Below are 21,105 nucleotides of genomic sequence, written 5' to 3' on the forward strand. Positions count from 1 at the left end.
TAATTATTTCTCTATATATAACACTTTATTCACGTTGAAATATCGAAAAATGAAATATAAAAAAAGTTAAATGAAATGAAAAGAAAAAAAAATTAAAAATTAAACCGTGACCCTGACCGAACCCCTGACCACCGCATCTACAAACTTCTTTACCCATAGCGCTAACAACCACACCAAGACTCACACGATGCTTCCATGAATATATAGCTTAAAGAACTTCCTTGCGGTTAATTAACAAAAGCTATTTTGGCCCACTATGTGCTCTCTAATTAGTGTATAAAAATTTTCCTTGGTATGATGTTTTGGTATATAAAACTCTATTTTCTGGCAGAGTTTGAAAATTATAAGTTAATATTAAAGGGAGTTCCGGAGTCAGTGGTGTGCGTAGCTCCGGAGATGAAATTTATCCCTTTTTCAGCTATTAATCCCATTTTCCCAAAGAAAAATAATTATTTTTCTCTATATAGCACTTTATTCACGTTGAAATATCGAAAAATAAATTTTAAAAAATAAAATAAGGTAAATAGAAAGGAAAATTAAAAATTAATCCGTGACCTGGTCCGAACCCCTGATCACCGCGTCTACAAACTTCTTTACCCATAGCGCTAACAACCACACCACGACTCACACGATGCTTAAACGAATATATAGCTTAAAGAACTTCCTTCCGTTTAATTAACAAAATCTATTTTGGCCCATTATGTGCTCTGTAATTAGCGTATAAAAATTTTCCTTGGTATAATGTTTTGGTATATAAAACTCTATTTTCTGGCAGAGTTTGAAAATTATAAGTTAATATTAAAGGGAGCTATATATAGCTTAAAGAACTTCCTTCCGTTTAATTAACAAAATCTATTTTGGCCCATTATGTGCTCTGTAATTAGCGTATAAAAATTTTCCTTGGTATAATGTTTTGGTATATAAAACTCTATTTTCTGGCAGAGTTTGAAAATTATAAGTTAATATTAAAGGGAGCTACGGAGTGAGTGGTGTGCGTAGCTCCGGAGACGAAATTTATCCCTTTTTCAGCTATTAATCCCACATTCCCGAAGAAAAATAATTATTTCTCTCTATATAACACTTTATTGACATTGAAATATCGAAAAATGAAATATAAAAAAAGTTAAATGAAATGAAAAGAAAAAAAAATTAAAAAGTAAACCGTGACCCTGACCGAACCCCTGACCACCGCATCTACAAACTTCTTTACCCATAGCGCTAACAACCACACCAAGACTCACACGATGCTTCCACGAATATATAGCTTAAAGAACTTCCTTGCGGTTAATTAACAAAATCTATTTTGGCCCATTATGTGCTCTCTAATTAGGGTATAAAAATTTTCCTTGGTATGATGTTTTGGTATATAAAACTCTATTTTCTGGCAGAGTTTGAAAATTATAAGTTAATATTAAAGGGAGTTACGCAGTGAGTGGTGTGCGTAGCTCCGGAGATGAAATTTATCCCTTTTTCAGCTATTAATCCCATTTTCCCAAAGAAAAATAATTATTTTTCTCTATATAACACTTTATTCACTTTGAAATATCGAAAAATACATTTTAAAAAATAAAATAAGGTAAATAGAAAAAAAAATTAAAAATTAATCCGTGACCTGGACCGAACCCCTGACCACCGCTTCTACAAACTTCTTTACCCATAGCGCTAACAATCACACCACGACTCACACGATGCTTCCACGAATATATAGCTTAAAGAAATTCCTTCCGGTTAATTAACAAAATCTATTTTGGCCCATTATGTGCTCTCTAATTAGCGTATAAAAATTTTCCTTGGTATGATGTTTTGGTATATAAAACTCTATTTTCTGGCAGAGTTTGAAAATTATAAGATAATATTAAAAGGAGCTACGGAGTGAGTGGTGTGCGTAGCTCCGGAGACGAAATTTATCCCTTTTTCAGCTATTAATCCCACATTCCCAAAGAAAAATAATTATTTCTCTATATATAACACTTTATTCACGTTGAAATATCGAAAAATGAAATATGAAAAAAGTTAAATGAAATGAAAAGAAAAAAAAATTAAAAATTAAACCGTGACCCTGACCGAACCCCTGACCACCGCATCTACAAACTTCTTTACCCATAGCGCTAACAACCACACCAAGACTCACACGATGCTTCCATGAATATATAGCTTAAAGAACTTCCTTGCGGTTAATTAACAAAAGCTATTTTGGCCCACTATGTGCTCTCTAATTAGTGTATAAAAATTTTCCTTGGTATGATGTTTTGGTATATAAAACTCTATTTTCTGGCAGAGTTTGAAAATTATAAGTTAATATTAAAGGGAGTTCCGGAGTCAGTGGTGTGCGTAGCTCCGGAGACGAAATTTATCCCTTTTTCAGCTATTAATCCCATTTTCCCAAAGAAAAATAATTATTTTTATCTATATAACACTTTATTCTCGTTGAAATATCGAAAAATAAATTTTAAAAAATAAAATAAGATAAATAGAAAAAAAAATTAAAAATTAATCCGTGACCTGGACCGAACCCCTGACCACCGCGTCTACAAACTTCTTTACTCATAGCGCTACCAACCACACCACGACTCACACGATGCTTCCAAGAATATATAGCTTAAAGAACTTCCTTCCGGTTAATTAACAAAATCTATTTTGGCCCATTAAGTGCTCTCTAATTAGTGTATAAAAATTTTCCTTGGTCTGATGTTTTGGTATATAAAACTCTATTTTCTGGCAGAGTTTGAAAATTATAAGTTAATATTAAAGGGAGTTACGGAGTGAGTGGTGTGCGTAGCTCCGGAGATGAAATTTATCCCTTTTTCAGCTATTAATCCCATTTTCCCAAAGAAAAATAATTATTTTTCTCTATATAGCACTTTATTCATGTTGAAATATCGAAAAATAAATTTTAAAAAATAAAATAAGGTAAATAGAAAGAAAAATTAAAAATTAATCCGTGACCTGGTCCGAACCCCTGATCACCGCGTCTACAAACTTCTTTACCCATAGCGCTAACAACCACACCACGACTCACACGATGCTTAAACGAATATATAGCTTAAAGAACTTCCTTCCGTTTAATTAACAAAATCTATTTTGGCCCATTATGTGCTCTGTAATTAGCGTATAAAAATTTTCCTTGGTATAATGTTTTGGTATATAAAACTCTATTTTCTGGCAGAGTTTGAAAATTATAAGTTAATATTAAAGGGAGCTATATATAGCTTAAAGAACTTCCTTCCGTTTAATTAACAAAATCTATTTTGGCCCATTATGTGCTCTGTAATTAGCGTATAAAAATTTTCCTTGGTATAATGTTTTGGTATATAAAACTCTATTTTCTGGCAGAGTTTGAAAATTATAAGTTAATATTAAAGGGAGCTACGGAGTGAGTGGTGTGCGTAGCTCCGGAGACGAAATTTATCCCTTTTTCAGCTATTAATCCCACATTCCCAAAGAAAAATAATTATTTCTCTCTATATAACACTTTATTCACATTGAAATATCGAAAAATGAAATATAAAAAAAGTTAAATGAAATGAAAAGAAAAAAAAATTAAAAAGTAAACCGTGACCCTGACCGAACCCCTGACCACCGCATCTACAAACTTCTTTACCCATAGCGCTAACAACCACACCAAGACTCACACGATGCTTCCACGAATATATAGCTTAAAGAACTTCCTTGCGGTTAATTAACAAAATCTATTTTGGCCCATTATGTGCTCTCTAATTAGGGTATAAAAATTTTCCTTGGTATGATGTTTTGGTATATAAAACTCTATTTTCTGGCAGAGTTTGAAAATTATAAGTTAATATTAAAGGGAGTTACGCAGTGAGTGGTGAGCGTAGCTCCGGAGATGAAATTTATCCCTTTTTCAGCTATTAATCCCATTTTCCCAAAGAAAAATAATTATTTTTCTCTATATAACACTTTATTCACTTTGAAATATCGAAAAATAAATTTTAAAAAATAAAATAAGGTAAATAGAAAAAAAAATTAAAAATTAATCCTTGACCTGGACCGAACCCCTGACCACCGCGTCTACAAACTTCTTTACCCATAGCGCTAACAATCACACCACGACTCACACGATGCTTCCACGAATATATAGCTTAAAGAAATTCCTTCCGGTTAATTAACAAAATCTATTTTGGCCCATTATGTGCTCTCTAATTAGCGTATAAAAATTTTCCTTGGTATGATGTTTTGGTATATAAAACTCTATTTTCTGGCAGAGTTAGAAAATTATAAGATAATATTAAAAGGAGCTACGGAGTGAGTGGTGTGCGTAGCTCCGGAGACGAAATTTATCCCTTTTTCAGCTATTAATCCCACATTCCCAAAGAAAAATAATTATTTCTCTATATATAACACTTTATTCACGTTGAAATATCGAAAAATGAAATATAAAAAAAGTTAAATGAAATGAAAAGAAAAAAAAATTAAAAATTAAACCGTGACCCTGACCACCGCATCTACAAACTTCTTTACCCATAGCGCTAACAACCACACCAAGACTCACACGATGCTTCCACGAATATATAGCTTAAAGAACTTCCTTGAGGTTAATTAACAAAAGCTATTTTGGCCCACTATGTGCTCTCTAATTAGTGTATAAAAATTTTCTTTGGTATGATGTTTTGGTATATAAAACTCTATTTTCTGGCAGAGTTTGAAAATTATAAGTTAATATTAAAGGGAGTTACGGAGTGAGTGGTGTGCGTAGCTCCGGAGACGAAATTTATCCCTTTTTCAGCTATTAATCCCACTTTCCCAAAGAAAAATAATTATTTTTATCTATATAACACTTTATTCACGTTGAAATATCGAAAAATAAATTTTAAAAAGTAAAATAAGGTAAATAGAAAAAAAAATTTAAAATTAATCTGTGCCCTGGACTGAACCTATGACCACCGCGTCTACAAACTTCTTTACCCAAAGCGCTAACAACCACACCACGACTCACACGATGCTTCTACGAATATATAGCTTAAAGAACTTCCTTCCGGTTAATTAACAAAATCTATTTTGGCCCATTATGTGCTCTCTAATTAGTGTATAAAAATTTTCCTTGGTATGATGTTTTGGTATATAAAACTCTATTTTCTGGCAGAGTTTGAAAATTGTAAGTTAATATTAAAGGGAGTTACGGAGTGAGTGGTGTGCGTAGCTCCGGAGATGAAATTTATCCCTTTTTCCAGCTATTAATCCCATTTTCCCAAAGAAAAATAATTATTTTTCTCTATATAACACTTTATTCACGTTGAAATATCGAAAAATAAATTTTAAAAAATAAAATAAGGTAAATAGAAAAAAAAATTACAAATTAATCCGTGACCTGGACCGAACCCCTGCCCACCGCGTCTACAAACTTCTTTACCCAAAGCGCTAACAACCACACCACGACTCACACGATGCTTCCACGAATATATAGCTTAAAGAACTTCCTTCCGGTTAATTAACAAAATCTATTTTGGCCCATTATGTGCTCTCTAATTAGCGTATAAAAATTTTCCTTGGTATGATGTTTTGGTATATAAAACTCTATTTTCTATCAGAGTTTGAAAATTATAAGTTAATATTAAAGGGAGCTACGGAGTGAGTGGTGTGCGTAGCTCCGGAGACGAAATTTATCCCTTTTTCAGCTATTAATCCCACATTCCCAAAGAAAAATAATTATTTCTCTCTATATAACACTTTATTCACGTTGAAATATCGAAAAATGAAATATAAAAAAAGTTAAATGAAATGAAAAGAAAAAAAAATTAAAAATTAAACCGTGACCCTGACCGAACCCCTGACCACCGCATCTACAAACTTCTTTACCCATAGCGCTAACAACCACACCAAGACTCACACGATGCTTCCACGAATATATAGCTTAAAGAACTTCCTTGCGGTTAATTAACAAAATCTATTTTGGCCCATTATGTGCTCTCTAATTAGGGTATAAAAATTTTCCTTCGTATGATGTTTTGGTATATAAAACTCTATTTTCTGGCAGAGTTTGAAAATTATAAGTTAATATTAAAGGGAGTTACGGAGTGAGTGGTGTGCGTAGCTCCGGAGATGAAATTTATCCCTTTTTCCAGCTATTAATCCCATTTTCCCAAAGAAAAATAATTATTTTTCTCTATATAACACTTTATTCACGTTGAAATATCGAAAAATAAATTTTAAAAAATAAAATAAGGTAAATAGAAAAAAAAATTAAAAATTAATCCGTGACCTGGACCGAACCCCTGCCCACCGCGTCTACAAACTTCTTTACCCAAAGCCCTAACAACCACACCACGACTCACACGATGCTTCCACGAATATATAGCTTAAAGAACTTCCTTCCGGTTAATTAACAAAATCTATTTTGGCCCATTATGTGCTCTCTAATTAGCGTATAAAAATTTTCCTTGGTATGATGTTTTGGTATATAAAACTCTATTTTCTATCAGAGTTTGAAAATTATAAGTTAATATTAAAGGGAGCTACGGAGTGAGTGGTGTGCGTAGCTCCGGAGACGAAATTTTGCCCTTTTTCAGCTATTAATCCCACATTCCCAAAGAAAAATAATCATTTCTCTCTATATAACACTTTATTCACGTTGAAATATCGAAAAATGAAATATAAAAAAAGTTAAATGAAATGAAAAGAAAAAAAAATTAAAAATTAAAACGTGACCCTGACCGAACCCCTGACCACCGCATCTACAAACTTCTTTACCCATAGCGCTAACAACCACACCAAGACTCACACGATGCTTGCACGAATATATAGCTTAAAGAACTTCCTTGCGGTTAATTAACAAAATCTATTTTGGCCCATTATGTGCTCTCTAATTAGGGTATAAAAATTTTCCTTGGTATGATGTTTTGGTATATAAAACTCTATTTTCTGGCAGAGTTTGAAAATTATAAGTTAATATTAAAGGGAGTTACGCAGTGAGTGGTGTGCGTAGCTCCGGAGATGAAATTTATCCCTTTTTCAGCTATTAATCCCATTTTCCCAAAGAAAAATAATTATTTTCCTCTATATAACACTTTATTCACTTTGAAATATCGAAAAATAAATTTTAAAAAATAAAATAAGGTAAATAGAAAAAAAAATTAAAAATTAATCCGTGACCTGGACCGAACCCCTGACCACCGCGTCTACAAACTTCTTTACCCATAGCGCTAACAATCACACCACGACTCACACGATGCTTCCACGAATATATAGCTTAAAGAACTTCCTTCCGATTAATTAACAAAATCTATTTTGGCCCATTATGTGCTCTCTAATTAGCGCATAAAAATTTTTCTTGGTATGATGTTTTGGTATATAAAACTCTATTTTCTGGCAGAGTTTGAAAATTATAAGTTAATATTAAAGGGAGCTACGGAGTGAGTGGTGTGCGTAGCTCCGGAGACGAAATGTATCCCTTTTTCAGCTATTAATCCCACATTCCCAAAGAAAAATAATTATTTTTATCTATATAACACTTTATTCACGTTGAAATATCGAAAAATAAATTTTAAAAAATAAAATAAGGTAAATAAAAAAAAAATTAAAAATTAATCCGTGACCTGGACCGAACCCCTGACCACCGCGTCTACAAACTTCTTTACCCATAGCGCTAACAACCACACCACGACTCACACGATGCTTCCACGAATATATAGCTTAAAGAACTTCCTTCCGTTTAATTAACAAAATCTATTTTGGACCTTTATGTGCCCCCTAATTAGTGTATAAAAATCCCTTTTGGTACGATTGGTTGGTATATAAAACTCTAATTTTCGGCAGAGTTTGAAAATTATAAGTTAATATTAAAGAGAGTTACGGAGTGAGTCGTGTGCGTAGCTCCTGAGTCGAAATTTATCCGTTTTTTAGCTAATATTCCCTATTTCCCAAAGAAGAATAATTATTTTTTTGATATCAAACACTTTATTCACGTTGAATTATCGAAAAATGAAATTTAAAAAAAGTTAAACAAAAAATTTTTTTTTAAAAATTAAAAATTAATGCGTGATCAGCACCGAACCCCTGACCACTGGGTCTACAAACTTCTTTACCCAAGGCGCTAACACCCTCACAACGACTCACACGTTCCTTCCACGAATATGTAGCTTAAAGAACTTCCTTCCGGTTAATTAACAAAATCTATTTTGGCCCATTATGTGCTCTCTAATTAGTGTATAAAAATTTTCCTTGGTATGATATTTTGGTATATATAACTCTATTTTCTGGCAGAGTTTGAAAATTATAAGTTAATATTAAAGGGAGTTACGGAGTGAGTGGTGTGCGTAGCTCCGGAGACGAAATTTATCCCTTTTTCAGCTATTAATCCCATTTTCCCAAAGAAAAATAATTATTTTTATCTATATAACACTTTATTCACGTTGAAATATCGAAAAATAAATTTTAAAAAATGAAATAAAGTAAATAGAAAAAGAATTAAAAATTAATCCGTGACCTGGACCGAACCCCTGACCACCGAGTCTACAAACTTCTTTCCCCATAGCGCTAACAACCAGACCACGACTCACACGATGCTTCCTCGAATATATAGCTTAAAGAACTTCCTTCCGGTTAATTAACAAAATCTATTTTGGCCCATTATGTGCCCCCTAATTAGTGTATAAAAATTCCCTTTGGTACGATTGGTTGGTATATAAAACTCTTATTTCCCGCAGAGTTTGAAAATTATAAGTTGCGAAATGTGTTCTGTGTTTGAAATCAAATGTCTTTCTTGTTTAAAGAAAGCATAATGGAATAAAAAATAAAATAAAATAAAATGACGGGAGATAGGTTCAAATTTCAAGTCCGTCTAACTCCCTTTAATATTAAGTTATAATTTTCAATTTCGGATGGAAAGTTGTCCTCTATGAGCCGCACCACCCTACAAAGAAAATTTATTATAGACCTATTAGGGGGGCTGCAAACGCCCCTGAAGTCTTTTCTTTAGCTCACCGGGAGAGAGTACTTGAAGCTATGAAGTAGCCCGATCTCCGTATAAACGTATTTCAACGGCTAAGACTGCATGCTAGTGACTTACGCCTTAAACGATGGGGTGCGGGTTCGAACCCCATCTGAGGATTATTTTTAAAATTTTTTATATTTTTTTCTTTTTTTTTTTTTTTTTTTACATTATATTATTTATTTATTGTGTTTTTCGATATATTAAAGAATTCTATTCAAAAAAATAATTTTTCTTATTCGGTAAATTTCAAATAATGCTTAGAAACTCGAAAATTCCTGGAAAATTAATTTATTTTTATTATATTATTTTTTAAAATTCCTTGTACAATATTTTCACGATAGTTTAGCATTCGAAATGTGTTCCATGCTTAAAATCAAGTGTCTTTCTTGGTGAAAGAACGCATAATGGAATAAAAAATAAAATAAAATGGCGGGAAAAAGGTCCAAATTTCAAGTCCATCTAACTCTCTTTAATATTAAGCTATAAATTTCAAACTCGGATCGAAAGTTGGCCTCGATGAGCCGAATAACCCTACCATTGGAAATTTTTATAGACCAATTAGAGGGGCCAGAAAGGCCCCTCAAGTCTTTTGTTTAGCTAACCGAGGGAAGGTATTTGAATCTATGTAGTAGCCCAATCACCGTGTAAACGTGGTTCAATGGCTAAGACCGCTTGCTAGTGACTTACGCCTTAAGCGAAATGGTGCAGGTTCGAACCCCGGCCGAGAGAAATTTTTAAAATTTCTTATATTTTTTTCTTTTGTCTTTTTTTTTACTTTATATTATTTATTTAATGTGCTTTTCGATATATTAAAGGATCCTATAAGTAAAAAATAATTTTTATTTTCCAGGAAATTTCAAATAATGCTCAAAAACTCGAAAAATCCCGGAAAATTAGTTTATTTTTATGATATTATTTTTTAAAATTTCTTTTACAATATTTTCACGATTGTTTAGCATGCGAAATGTGTTCTGTGTTTGAAATCAAGTGTCTTTCTAGGTGAAAGAACGCATAATGGAATAAAAAATAAAATAAAATGGCGGGAAAAAGGTTCAAACTTCAAGCCCATCTAACTCCCTTTAATATTAAGCTATAAATTCCAAACTCGGGCGGAAATTTGGCCTCTATGAGCCGAACCACCCTACAGAGGAAAATTTTTATAGGCCTATTGGTGGGGCTGCAAGCGCCCCTTAAGTCTTTTGTTTAGCTCACCGGGAGAGGGTACTTGAAGCTATGTAGTAGCCCCATCTCTGTGTAAACGTGGTTCAACGGCTACGACAGCCTGCTGGTGACTTTCGCCTTAAGCGAAGGGGTGCGGGTTCGATCCCCGGCAGAGGTTGATTTTTAAAATTTTTAATTTCTTTTTTTTTTTTTTTTTTTTACATTATATTATTTATTTAATGTGTTTTTTGATATATTAAAGGATCCTATATGTAAAAAATAATTTTTTTTATTTGGGAAATTTCAAATAATGCTTAAAAACTCGAAAAATCCAGGAAAATTAGCTTATTTTTATTATATTATTTTTTGAAACTTCTTTTATAATATTTTCACGATAGTTTAGCATGCGAAATGTGTTCCGTGTTTGAAATCAAGTGTCTTTCTTGGTGAAAGAACGCATAATGGAATAAAAAATAAAATAAAATAAAATGACGTCAGAAAGTTTCAAATTTCAAGTCCGTCTAACTCCCTTTAATATTAAGCTATAATTTTCAAACTCGGACGGACAGTTGGCCTCTATGAGCCAAACCACCCTGCAAAGGAAAATTTTTATAGACCTTTAAGGGGGGCTGCAAACGCCCCTTAAGTCTTTTCCTTAGCTCACCGGGAGAAGGTACTTGAAGCTATGTAGTAGCTCGATCTTCGTATAAACGTGGTTCAACGGCTAAAACTGCGTTCTAGTGACTTACGCCTTAAGCGATGGGGTGCAGGTTCGAACCCCATCTGAGGATAATTTCTAAAATTTTTTATATTTTGTTTTTCTTACATTATATTATTTATTTATTGTGTTTTTCGATATATTAAAAAATCCTATACAAAAAAATTATTTTTTTTATTCGGGAAATTTCAAATAATGCTTAGAAATTCGAAAATTCCTGGAAAATTAGTTTATTTTTATTATATATTTTTTTAACTCCTTTTACAATATTTTCACTATAGTTTAGCATGCGAAATGTGTTCTGTGTTTAAAATCAAGTATCTTTCTTAGTGAAAGATCGCATAATGGAATAAAAAATAAAGAGCAAGGAACTAACGCTTCACCGTTATAAATTTTGAACATTTTATGCCAGTGATATGAACGAAAAAGAACTAGAGCTATAATTAGAACATTTCAAGCATGATTTGGCCTAGTAGAATAAGTTAGATAAATTTGGAATAGATGCATAAAATAGTAAAAAACAACATTCTCGGAGACACGTTTCCATACATTGACGTTTGTCATATTTTTTTCAAGCGTGACATTGGACAATTGTCACTCATGATAACTAGATGCAGTGGCGCACATTCATTCTCCATACTAAACTTGATAAAAAATGAACTAAAAATGACTTAAGAAAAAATGATTTACCATGAGCATTGAAAATGATGTGCTGGAAATTGATTTTTTAGCAATGTGATAGAGGGCTTCACCTCTCAAAACGCGTAAAAAGTATTGCTACCTTAAACTTTTGGTGAAAATAATGTAATTAAAGCTTTTATAATAATGTATCAATGTTTTACTATCTTAAAATAAAAATTATTCAAAAGCAAAATTTTTTCTTTGAAATTACTCATAAAGAGCTCCCAAATGAAGGCAGGCCGAGGGCCCCCAAAACGGCTCTGCTTTTTGTATTATACATTTTCATTTAAAAAAGTTTAATATATTGCCTTAACGCTAGTTTCTTGTACAAAATGAATAAATAATGAAAATGTGACCGAGCTTACGCTTTATCGTTCTCATTTATCTGCTAAATAACTAAAGTTTTTCTGGAGAGTATGCATAGCGCTATCGAAAGAGGGAGCTCCAAAACTAGCACAGCAGTACGTTGTAGTTCTGGGAGGTAATGTCCCAATAGTTTCGTCAAGAGAGCAGTCCAAAGTTTAGAACAATTAATGTTAATATTTTACTTTTTGTGTACTTCACGATATCTCGAAAACTTATAGAAAGAATTTCAAACATTTTTGCTCTTAGCTATAAAATTCGTTTATCCAAAAGAAAATTCTATGCAAAATATAACTTATAGTAAATGGTAATTATTTTATTTAATAAAAGTCGAAAAATTGAACTGCAAGGTAGAAATTTTTTTCAAAATTTAACTTTTCAATAATTGACTGATTTCACTGAAATTTTGCTATTTAAAATTGCATTCTTTAAAATGATGTAAAAAAATTATCCACTATACAATTTTAAGACTTATATTAAAAAAAAAAAACAATGATCATTTACTAAAAGGTATATTTTGAGTGGAATTAAATTTAAATAAACGAATTTTACAATTGTGAACAAAAATCTTTCAATTCGTTTAAAAAGTACTGAACAAAAAAAAAAAAAAAAAAAATTAACATGAAGGGATCCAAATTTTGGAATTCTCTTCTGTCCAAACTATTGGAACCGTACTTCCAGAGTTCCGGCTGCCCCCAATATCTTGGGGGTCAGACATATGCATCACTAAAAAAAAAAGTTGGTTTACTCAGAGAAAGTGCATTTTTGTGTCTGATTTCGTAAAATATTGTTACTGTAAGACTGTCTTTTTTGTGTTAAAATGGCATTTATATTCTATTCCTTTACTATTTGATTAATTAAAAGCGGCCAAATACTGTCTTTGGAGATTCTTGACCTCATTTCATTCGTTTCTTTTTGCCTACTATGGCAGGTATCACAACTTTTTTTTAATTATAATTAATTTAAGACAGAAATTAAGATTTGTATACCATTGAATTTGTAATTTTTGTTGAGAAGAATATAATTACTTGTAGAGAATTGACATTTTATGTTTAAATTTCATATTGGTTCAAAATCAAAGTCACTGATCCTAACCAATTTCAAGCATTGATTTGAAATAAATACTGTACTAAAATTTGGATATATGTCCAATTTTATTGTGTTTTAATCGATTTTATTAACACACTGTGTTTTTAATCGAATTTATTAACACAGAAACTGTTCGTGTTGAACAGTTTCTGTGTTAATAAATTAATGCAATTAATTCAAATATGGTGTTTATGTTTTTTAAAGTGTTGACCAAGCTGTAATTGGTCTTGTACCAGGAAGGTTCTGGGTTCGAATCCCGCTTAGTGCATAGGTGTAATCTATCTGTCCTTTTAAGGGTGACATTGATCCATCTTAATGGGACCCACAAAACAGAAATAAACAATAGTGCCTGTCACGTGCCATAGGTTGCCAAAAGTGGTGGGCATTGAAATAATATTTTTGAAAAATATTAATCTTTGGAATGTCTTGCACATCATTCATACAAAGTCATCTTAAAGACTAACAGTTAAAATTGAGTCAGCTACTTTTTAAAAAAAATCTTTCTTGCGTTTCAAATTTTATAAATTAGAATGTCTTTAAAGATTAACAGAATATTGTATTTTAAGTTTATACGATTGTATAATATTTTTATGCTCAATTGACTGAATTAAATGATAAATTTTATATTATGCCTTTTGAGGTAACAATATGTCTTTTTAAATCTGTTCTGGCTTTCTTTTAGCATCTTGCTTTTTTTTTTGATGTGTCACGTCGATGCATTCTTTTATATATATAACGTCGTTGCCGAGAGGAAGGATAAAAATAGGTCTTAGGCTGGGAAAGAGGGTGCAATATTTAATTTTCAGAGAGAGAAAAATCATCAAAGTGACACAAAATCCTTGCGTTCTTCGATAAAAGTTAGTTTCCCAAAACTGTGGCTTTTCTTCAAGTGCTAGCTTCTATTGTTCAATACTTATCAGTGTTTCAATCAAATGACTTCTACTAACGTACTATTGGACATATTTTCTAAATTTAAGAAGTTTTTAATTAAATACAGTAGCATTAAATTCTAAATTGAAATTTATTTAAACTGAAACAGTTGCAGTGAAATAGTAGTAAGCTTGTATATAAAGTGAACTAAGTACCTTGGATAGATATTCTATAAAATAGCAGCTTTCCCTTAAAATATATCTTCAAGAAATGATAAAAAAATGAGATACATTTTCTTTTGATAATTTTTATTTTTACCTTTTTATTTATTTCTTAGTTGTAAGTAAGAGTACAGCATATATGTAAAAAGTACAAAATAGGACACAAAAAAAATATAATAATAATGGATCAGAAAATTTGAAGTATGTCTATTTTTTTTTTGTTCTTATACAATAGACAAAGAGTATTGGTAGCCAGCTTGACTCTATGATGCTGCAATCACATAAGGTTTATGACAGCTACTAGTGACAACATCCTGAGAAAAGGAGCAGTTAAAAGTCTTGTCTGCTTATTCAGCTGTAAAATAGAAGCATTTTTCTTGTTAAAAAAATTGAAACAATGTTACCTTAAAGTTCTGCAGTGGGTCAGAATCTAATCTAAGACATAAATTATATTAATATCTGACAACTATGCCAAATAAGAAAGAGCTTAATTATTTTTTATGAATTTAAAAAATTTACAATTATATCTAATACATATAACAAAATTAATGACTAAATTTTGACTTGTTATGGCACAGAGATATTCTTCAAAGCGAATGAAAATCTGCATAAATCATAGTAGAAACATGAAGTCCTGGTAAACATATCTCACAGAAAAGCTTTAAGCAGACAATGCTGTGAGATTATTCTCCGGGACAAATGTAAATCATCAGTAGAACAAACGGCAATGTGAATACTAATAAAATTTTTTTATTAAAAACAAAATATATTAAATATTTAAAGAATAATTCCTTATATAATCCAGGCAAAAGCTAGAAGAGAACAAGTTGCTTCAAATTAGTATTGCACTCAAGATACCTTGTGAAAATTTCAATCAATGGCTAAGTATATAACTAAAAGCACAGCTTTTTAAATTGTAAATCTAAAAAGGATTGAATACATTACTTCGAATCAACTTGAGTAACAGAGTGAAAGAGGGACATTTAACACAGAAGTATACATTTTAAGAGAACATTTTTAATTAGCAGAAGAGTGTTATAAGCATGCACACATACAATTACATATATAAGAAAAATACCCATAAATTATTAAACTTCCGACACCTTTAGAGAAGTTTCACTACTCGTTATTAAAAAGCATAATAAACATTATTACAAAGCAGTAATGTTAAATATTTTCTTCTCGGCAAAAGACAGACGCAGAACAAGTTGCTTCAATTAGATAACAAGATATCTTGAATTGCAATCAAGATATCTTGTTAAGATTTCAACTGATGGTTGAGTATATAGTTAAAAACACAACTTTTCAAATTGTAAATCTGACCAAAGATTGCATGTATTAGTTTGAATCAACTTGAATTACAGAGTGAAAGAGGATCATTTAACACGGAAGTATACATTTTAAGAGAACATTTTTAATAACCAGGAAAGTGTTATAAGCATGCACACATACATTTATATATATATAAAATAAAAAATGCCCACGATTTATTAAACCTGGCTCATCCAACATCCGGGAATACTTGCAACACCTTCAGAGTAGTTTCACTACACTTTTGGGTGGAAGCGCTACTCCAACTCATACTTTGGAATTTGGTGCATTCGTCACTTAAAAAATCAAAACATAAAAAAGGAGTTGAAAAGGGTGTTAATATCTGAAGGCATGTTGACGCAGTTAACAGAACATTGGAGCACACATCCCCAATTAGGCAATCGCTCTCGTGCTTTGCTAGTCGACCAAAAAGCTTTTATTAACAATAAAAAATTGGCCCACTTCCTCCATGCATGTTTAACTTGTCATGAGGTTGAACTAATTCTCTCAACTCAATCTTCCAGCATTCAGGTGTTCACTCAAGTATTATAGTTATAATGAGTTTTGCAAAAATGAATTTTTGAATCACATAGTTACAGTCTAGTAAAAGAAGTAAAAACTAAAGGAAGATATTTCTCATTGTTACAATTTTAAGTTATGTCTAAGTGTTGATAGGTTACTGGGTTACAAAGTTACATTGAGAGTTAAATTGTTAAAATTAAATAAATTATTGTTACGAGAGGTTTGCTGCTCGGTTTCTTATTTTCAATTCTTTTGCAGGTCTTCAATTTAGTCAGGTTATTTATGTCTGAAAGAGAGGGGTAGTGTCTGATTAATCTTATTTAATATTTCTATTGCAGAATCCATCAGAGTTTAGACATAAATAACAGCATTTACAGAACAAGACAATAACAGGATATTACATCACAACATTTAATAGTTAGTCACAGCACAGATTTTTTAAAATTTATTTTCTTTGCATATGACATAAATGAGCTCACGGCCAACTGCTTGATCGGCGGGTGCACTGCCTACTGTAGAACTTAGTTGCAGAACTGTGGTGAACAATAATTTCGTACAAAATAAGAGGTAAACAGCAGAGCAACAATTTTTGTAAGAAATAATAAGTCTGTGTATAGTTCATTTTGTAATTATACATCTTTAACCTTAGCTGATAATTGTCTTTGCCAGGTTCTGTGAATGTGCCATTTACATAGCAAATGTGAAACCTTTTCAAAAATCGTATTGAATGGATCAGCTGTAAATTTATTATTAGTCATTATACAATTACAATTTAGGTTTGGAATTTTAGATTTAAGAGAAAGAAATACTTAATGGTTTCTGCATCTAAACTGCTAGTAATAAAATGTGCAACTGGATAACTATGTCCAAACTCTGTAACTGAATTTTATCTAAAAATATGATAAATATTTGTGTTATGAATTAAGCTAAAGAGACTTTACTACATCATCAAGTAAAACTTAAATAGAACATTAAACAAGAAAACCATATTTCTTTTAGACTGCTTTTATATCTCACAACTTGCAAACTTAATTCTTTGTTTTGATCTTTTAGAACAGACACATTTACAGACTGATGGCAGAAATAACTAAATTTTTAAAAAATTAACATAAGCAACTAACTTAACTTTCTGATACAAGAACAATGTTAACCTTAAAGGAGAAAAAATAAATCTTCAAAAAATAACTAAAGCATTACACCAATATTAACAAAAATATGGTTCAATAACACAAGCCTGCGAAATTGAAGGTTTTGAAAAATACAAGAGAATTTATTGTTGATTTATATGTTATTTGATGTGCTGATTTCGAAAATGATCTTCATTTTTCCTAATCACATTAGGATTTTTTGTAAAATCGATATTAATGTTTTTACTAAAATCCTATTTGGAAAGGAATTTTCTCAAACAATTTTTCAAGTACTATCCGGTAACTGCTCTCTTCATTCATTTTGATCTATGTAAAATTTAATCTTGTGAAAGAAAATTGATTTTTGAGCTATCAGCTAATTTTTTATAGGTCAAAATGAATAAAAAATACTGTTACCAGACCGCACAAGTCACCTCTGGTCGAGAGAAAAACAATAAGTTCCTTGCGTTTAAACTTTTTATATCAGTTTCTGGAAGAAAATCACCAACATAAAATTGTAATTAATTTTTTTTAAAATTAAGATAGCTTACGTAAAATTGACGATTGACCAAAAATAGCAAATATTGTGTATGTGTACATGAAAGTTTGAAACAAATACAAAACAAGCAAAAAACTTATTGGTAATTTAAAGGTAACGTAAAAAAGAGAAAAGTTTCTATTTAAGGATATACTCGTTTTCCTCTGAAACTTATTTTTGATGATCTTCTTTTATGCTAAATCTCAGATCTATCTCGAGCTATCATTCAACAGTAGTTAGTAGCATGTTCTTGTCCCATCTTCCTTGATATTTACGTTCCATATATCTGATATCTTGATGGAACCTTTCTTCTTCTTCTTCGCTGACTGCTCCTAAATTATCAGGTAAAAAGTTCAGATGTGAGCAAAGGAAATGCATTTTTACACTCATGAAGCTACCCAAAGTTTTAAATTTGTCCAGCATTTTCATTACAATTTCCTAATAATCAGGATCCTTGTAATTACCCAGAAATTTACTGACGACATCTTTGGAAGCAACCCAAGTTTCTTTTTCCGTTGCTACCGTGTCTCAAATTCTTTATCCTTCATGAGATTGCGGATATCTGGACCAACAAAGATTCCTTCGTTCAACTTGGCTTGGGATAAACCTGAAAACTTTTCGAACGGGTATTTGAAACAACGGGGCTTTTGGAACGGGCTTTTGGAACAGTCTTGACGAACTGCTTCATTACACCTAATTTTATATGTAGCGGAAGTAACAATACTTTTTTCGAATCAACTTAGCTGTTTCGAATAACGTTCTTGGTGCCTGGGTCAAGATTTTGTCTTTTCAGTCATTCTTTTTTTTACCCAATGTTGAGTCTTGTTACGGCTGTCCCATTCACAAATGAAACATGGGAACTTTGTAAATCCACCTTGTTGATCAAGAAGCATGGAGATAACTTTCAAATCACAGGAGATGGTCCAACTGTGATCGATGTATTTTAGTTTGTCCAGGACGAATGCCAGGTTTTCATAGCATTCTTTTAAATATGCTGAGTGTCCAACCGGTACAGATGCATACTGGCTCCCATGATGAAGAACAGCTTTGAGGCTTCTTTTAGATGAATCTATAAACAGCCTCCACTCATCTTTTTCGTAGATGACATTAAATTTGCTCATCAATCTAGGAACATCAGAACAATATACAAAGTTCTCCTCTTCATCAAAGTACTTAATAAATTCCTTTTCACGATTCCTGTACCAATAAAATGATGTTCCTTTGGCCAATAAGTTTTTTTTTCTTTCTGTCTGGAGCCTAACAATTCATCTGCCTCTTTCAAAAGGCCAAGATCTCTGCTCAGATAATTAAGTTCAACCTGAGAGAAGGGCTGAGGTGAACCGGCTACAGGTGGCTTATATTCAATATCGGAGTCTTGAACTTCTGGATGTTCCAAGTCTGAAGAGATGATTGGCAATTCAGTTGGAGGCGCAGGCTCACCAGGTCCATAAGGAAAGAGGCATATAGCCGATTTAATACTATCAGGATAAGATATTAGCCTTTGATTTTTCTGGTTATACCCACGAACATGGCAGGAACAAAAATAACAATCATCAAAGTGGTTTTTGGGCTCCCCCCATGTCATAGGAATTCCAAATGAAACTCTGCACACAAACTTTATAGAGAGCCCACGATTTGTCCTGGTCTCCTAATTTCATGCCAAAATATGCCCATTAGTTGTCTTACATAGTCTGTAATGCTCCTCAAGCAATTTTTAACAACACTATACTCGCCGCATACATAACAAAAGCCACCTGGGAAAGTTTTACAATGTCTCGAACTCGAAGTCATGTTTCACGAAACACACAGAAAAAAAGCAAATGTTAAAGTCACTCCCTATTACGTTTGCTAGTGTTTCTGAGAGGTCAACGAACCTAGATAAAAATTCTCGCGACGCTATTGGTAGAGAGAGATTGTGACAGATAAAAATATGCAAGATAAGTTAATTACGAATTTGTAATTGTTAAGAAATGCGATATTATATATTACAAATTTAAATCCCTTCCGAAAGAAAATTCTGTCTACGGCTTGATATATAATATTTTAAAATATATGAACGAATGATGAAAGCACAAAATTATTGACGAAAGATCCGATACTTCTTATCTTGCTGTTGAAAATTTCTTAAATTATATATTTTTTGCAATAAAACACAAATTTCAAGTGAGAAAAAATACAAACAGCATGCTTCTTTAAGACAAGGTGTGGGGTTTTGTAGGGTTGCTTTGCTTTTGATTCTCTAGAATCTCGCCAAAAAACATTTACACTGGTGTCTGTAAACTGATCAGTGTGGCTTTTGACCAGAGAATAAGAGGTCTTCATAGGGAACCCCCCCAAACCTTAAGCTTTCGCTATCCATATCGAGCAGAGAAGAAATTTATAACTTATGTGTTGCGATAGCATAAAATGTGTCATTCGGAAAATATTTAATATAAAAATAAGCAACTTCATTTACCAATTAAAGAGCAAAATAGTTTTTTTTAAACTAGAATTATTTCATTTTAAAAAGTTTTATTTTAAATTCAATTTTTTAATAGCAAATTAGACTAAAATAAACATTAAAATTTTCTCCCTTTCAATTTTGCTTTATAGTTAAATTTATCATATAATTTAATTCAAGACTTACATAGCACTCTAATTAAAGCAGAAAATAGTACAAGAGTCATAGCATAGTTTAAAAAAAGTTATCAATTTTTTCTGCAACTAAATCAATTTAATATTCAAATCCAAAGACATATAAAAAATTATTCCTTTCCCAGTAACTATTGAATAATAAAAGAAACATAACTTGCAGTGGCAACACAAAATAACAAACACACATTTAATCATTTTCAATGCTGATTTGGAAAAAATGTTTCCTATGCAGAGTTCTTGCAACAAATTTTTTGGGGGAGTTAACAACTATAAGTATGTGTAAAATGTTTTAAATCTCTGGAGTTAGTGGAAGAACCCTGTTTGAAATATAAAAAGAACGTTAAGAGTACCGAAATTTCGACTTTTATCGAGTTCAAATATTAGTATAGTTTCCAATTTATAGTTCAAGATGCAAATCTCAATATTTCAGAAAAGGCATAATTGTTTAGATGAAATAAAATTATTTTGTAATTAGGACTTATTAGGGGAGATCTTTAAATCATGAACAAGTGAAAAATAAAGCGGTATTTCTTGCTGCCTATAAATGACAATTTTCATGCTACAAAAGAAAATCATTTTCATACCTCCCTTTTAATTAGTAGAACTCTTTTAAAATTAGTCAAGTAGAATTCTGATAATAATAATTAATGCTAATAATAAATTTTTCAAAAACACGCCTTAGTAGATAAATTACACATCATGCACATATTTCACTAATAAACTGATTTTTAGATTGTGACATGATTTATACCTTAACTGCAGCAAATGATTTGCCTACAGTTCATCAGCCTCCACAGTCCAACTTTTGGAATGATTCTAAATGTGCATCTTACACTCAATACAAATAATAGTTTTTCGTCATAGATTATTTGCAAGCATCCTTTTGTTCTTCTACTGGGAGGCTCCGTTACCTGTTCGTTTTG

General features: G+C 31.6%; 1 protein-coding gene across 2 annotated transcripts in view; it reads right to left on the reverse strand.

The window, feature by feature from the left end:
* Positions 1 to 14,125: 14,125 nt before the first annotated feature.
* The window catches only part of LOC147817022 (uncharacterized), a 71,894-nt gene continuing 64,914 nt past the window's right edge, over positions 14,126 to 21,105 (reverse strand). Inside the window, exon 5 of one of the 2 annotated variants that reach the window (XR_015429975.1) lies at positions 14,126 to 14,405. The gene's annotated coding sequence lies outside the window, so the exon portion shown is untranslated. The remainder of the gene's footprint in view (positions 14,406 to 21,105) is intronic. The other variant, XR_015429981.1, reaches the window with a different exon arrangement.

Source organism: Parasteatoda tepidariorum, chromosome 1, assembly GCF_982258835.1.
Source record: "Parasteatoda tepidariorum strain Cologne lab strain chromosome 1, Ptep-v5.0, whole genome shotgun sequence".
Taxonomy (NCBI): Eukaryota; Metazoa; Arthropoda; class Arachnida; order Araneae; family Theridiidae; genus Parasteatoda; species Parasteatoda tepidariorum.